A 4469-nucleotide genomic window follows, 5' to 3' on the forward strand; every position below is an offset into this window, starting at 1 on the left:
GGAGGAATGTATAGTTACGGTTTTGTAGTTTCATCATTCCTTTATTCAAAATAAGGCAATTGTTTGTTAGATGGTGCAAGGGGTGGGTAGTATTCTAAATAACACCTATTCATGGGAGGAAGCCAAGCCTAATTGGAGGAAAATAAGGAAGCAAATATTTGAAAAGATATTTATGCTATATGAGAGAGAATAGTTGAATAAATTCAATTTGTGGCTCGAAATGATATCAACCAAAGTAGAAGTTTGTGTCCATGTTGAATAGTACTGAAGAAATTAGAAAGGATGCACAGAAATATGTGGTTGAGGGAGACAAATTCTTTAATATAATTGGTCTCTAAATATATCGAGATGATGACAAAACTAATTTTTATCTTATTGAGATAGTGGTCCAATAATTTAGGGGTACTCTATAGGTAGCAAAGACTGAGGATGATCTTCAAAGATTGTTCAAAAATAAAGAAGACATAGATAATTCTATGAGAGGTATTGATGAACCGAAGGAATTTTTAGTCAAAATAAGTAAATTTTAGAAGAATCAATAGATGATATTCAAGTATATGTATGTGTCATAATCAATGATACATTATGCATTATGCATCCGAGAGTCCTTTGAGAGGAAGAAGTTTAAAGTGGAGAAATTTAGGAAATTTGATTTTTTATGGACTTCAAAAAAATTGTACTTTTGAATTTAGGAGTTTTAGACATGTGACAACTCCAAAAACTTTGAAAAGAGATCAATACTAAAGGATTTTTTGCATTCAAATTTTTGAATTTGGAGTCAAGTTTCAATGCATTTCACAGTCTTTCATGCTAGTTCTTATTCTAGGTGGCTTGCATGTGGATTCTTGAATTGCATTACATCAAAGGTTTTCATGAGCATGAAGTGAGTGATATTCATGGATGAACATATCAACCTCAACTCGAAGATTAGCTCTTTTTGTAGTCCATTTTTCTCCAATTATAGCTATATTTTTTAGTTGTAATTCATGCATGCACTTGTAAATAGATAAAAATCCATTCATGGTTGTCAGAAACAAGTTTAGTTGTTATGCATAGAATTTCATATATTTGCATTGTAATTTTAACTTTATGCATTATCGAAACCCTAGCTTTGGGTTTCTTAATTTAGGAATTGAAGTATTTTATTAATGAGTTTGTATAATATAATTAGGGTTGACATTTACATAATAAAGCTACATGTAATTAGTGTTTCACTCATGGTGTGTGAATTTTGTTATTTGTTCAAATTTATGAATTATGGGTTGATGATTTATAAATTTAAAAACCAATTTTTGTATTGTGATTAATGTCTTTGATCATCAAAAAATTTGGAGTTTTCTATGGTTGTGATTATCTTGTTGTGATAAATCATACATCTACATAATTTTCCTTGGTGATTGCATCTAGCAAGTAATGATTGCACTACTTGTTATGTGAGCTTTCTTTCATCTTCGTAGCGATTTAATTTGCAAGATGATTCAATGATAGCTTTAGTCTATTTAGGTTTGATTAACAACAACTTGCTTACACTCTTATTACCCTAATATCTTTGTGATTTCTTTGAAATCGATTAAACTAGGAATTCATTCTAGGAGATAGATTAATAATTTCATTCATAAATTTGTATTTCATTAATAAGATCAACTACAAAAAAATTAGTATCATTATTATTGCTTGTATCCCTAAAAATTTCACAAAGTAGCAAAAGCCTCCTTGGGAACAAACACATCAGTCTTCAATTCATTTGTCTAGGTGGTTGACAAATAACCTAAAGGAACCTTGAGGGTAATTCTATTTCCCTTTCAAGAGAGGAATTTGCATCATATTTATGTCATTGTCATATAATAACATTTCTCTACAAGTTTATTACAAATCAACTAATATTTGAGTTTAATTAAGGTTCTATTAAAAAATGAGTTATCGATAAGTGTGGAGCTCAAATATATTAACAATAAGGAAACCTTGATGTTTTAAATTTTTGGTTGATAATTTCTCTTCACTTTTATTTCATTTCAATTCAGAACTATCTTGAATTGTATGATTTTGATGTTTGTTTTCATTAACTAAAAATAGGTTTTGAAAGGACCCAAAACCTTTTACAAAGGACAAGAAAGATATAACAATGAGGATATTAAAAAAATTGTGGAAATGATGCAGGAGCATCCAGAGGTATAAGGGAAATCCTGTGTTACCCAGAAAAATGTACTTAGACTTAGTTTCTATTTCATGTGTTTTCATTTTTGGACACCCATTTGGGTCAAATAAAGGTTCCAACTCTCACAGTTCCACTATCAGTGTGCTAGAAAATATTGAAAAAAAAGGAGTATGTAATTGGGCCATCATTTTGGTAAACTAGGTGTGAATTGGCCAAACAAATGTAACTGTGATTTAGAGCATTGCCGAAAAAGAATCAGGTCAAAAGGCCCCACGGTTTGAAAGTTATTGCAGTTTTTTGAGTTTTGGAGACCTCCTAAGAATGCTTCAAAGTTAGGTTAGGGGCATTAAATGACCTTGAAAAGGGCCAAAAAATAGGGGATGAGTGAAGTTATCCATAGGGCTATAGAGCGCTTCGAGAGCTTTCCAGAAATGTAAATGCTTCGTCAATCGAAGCTACAGTTCAAAAGTTATGCCTCCCGGAAGTTCGATTACCGTTTTTGGATTCTTCTAGATTTGTGCCGACTTCTAATGCAGCTTTTGGAGCCTTCTATTTGGTCGGTGGATGCCTACTAGCACTTTTTAGAATGTATTTGTAGTCCTTAACTCTCTGGGGTCTATTTAAGGAGATTCTTGGCATTGTAAAAGGTAGTTTAGAGTGGAGTTTGAGAGGAGGTACTGAAAGGAGAAATTATCTCCAGATTTATGCTATTGTAAGCCCTTAGGGCATGTTTTGAAGTTTGTTTTCCTATACTATTTGTACTAGCTTATTTTCTTAGTTAATATAATTTCCCTTTTTCTATTGTGTCTATTCTGTGTGGGTTGTGTCTCCATCAAGTGGTATCAAAGCTGGTTTTCCTGAGTCTATAGACAGAGCACCGACTGTGAGGCAGTTTCCACCAGGACTGTGTGGTTGTGGGTTCAAGTCAAGGGCTAGAGCTATTAATCCTGAGGAGGTTAGAGCCCTCCAAAGGCAAGTATAGGCATTGCAAGAGGAGCTCCATAGAGGAGCAAATGTTGTTGCAGGTGACGACAATGAGGATGACAATGAAAAAGAAGAAATGGGACCAGAAGGGGAATTTGATGGGGAAGTTCAGAAATCATGCAGAGGAAAGGCTTTTTAGGGCCATTACTAACTTTGGGAAAGGACCTACAATTGAAGTGGGTGTATTTTTAGGAAATCTGAAACTAGATGAGTTGATCGATTGGATCAATGAACTGGAAGAATACTTTAAGTATGAGGATATCAAGGACCTAGATAGGGTTAAGTTTGCAAAGGCCAAACTAAAAGGCCATGCCAAAATCTAGTGGCAAGAGGTTCAATTGGAAAAAAATAGAAGAGGAAAGGAGAAGATCACAAGATGGGATCGCATGGTGGACAAATTGAAGAAGTAGTTCATTCCTGTTGACTATGAGCTTGATTTGTTTAAGAAGATACATGGGTTAAAGCAAGCAAGAAGATCAGTCCAAGAATATATAGAGGAATTTTACTGACTCTTGATTAGAGTGGGGCATGTAGAATAAAATAAGGAGAAGGTTTCTCGTTATATCAGTGGGTTGCGACCTACAATCCAGGAGGAATTAAGTCTGGTAACAATGACCAGCGTTCAAGAGGCATACTAGTTTGCCCTACGAGTTGAAGAGAAGCTGAATAAAAGGTTTGAAGGAAGACAAAGAGGGTGTGGTCAAAGAGTAAGGGGAAGCAGTAGATCATCTAGAGTTCGCAATGAAATCCAAAAGAAAAATGAAGATGTGGGTACTAGCAGGAACCAGAGGAATGAGGGTTTCAACTGCTCCCATGATCAAGACTTTGGAAATTAGAGAGGAAGAGGTACAAGACATGGACAAGGAAGAGGAGGCTTCTGTGGTACCTATTTCCATTGCAATGAAGAAGGTCATCATGCCTTTGAATGCCCTCAATGATAAGGAAGGACAGATAGGAGAGATGAGGGCCAAGCTAGGGTTGCACATGTGGATGAGGATGCACAACCATCACATTCAGAGGATGTAGAAAGAGGAGAGACCTTGGTAAATGAAAGAGTCCTACTAAGTGGTGAGATTGAACTCGAACAACGGAGGAGTTTGTTCCATACTAGATGCAAGTGTGAGGATAAATGTTGTGACATGATCATTGATGGTGGTAGCACTGATAACTTGGTATCAGAAGAGATGGTCTCTAAGCTGAAGCTCAAGAGGGAGAAACATCCCCAGCCATATTGGATTGCTTGGGTAAAAGATGATCATAAGGTCCTGGTAAGTTAACAATGTTTAGTGAAATTCAAAATTGGGAGTTACCATGATGAAGTTCTCTGTGA

Source organism: Cupressus sempervirens, chromosome 8 (assembly GCF_028749045.1).
Source record: "Cupressus sempervirens isolate cs-2001-9-10 chromosome 8, ASM2874904v1, whole genome shotgun sequence".
Classification (NCBI taxonomy): Eukaryota; Viridiplantae; Streptophyta; class Pinopsida; order Cupressales; family Cupressaceae; genus Cupressus; species Cupressus sempervirens.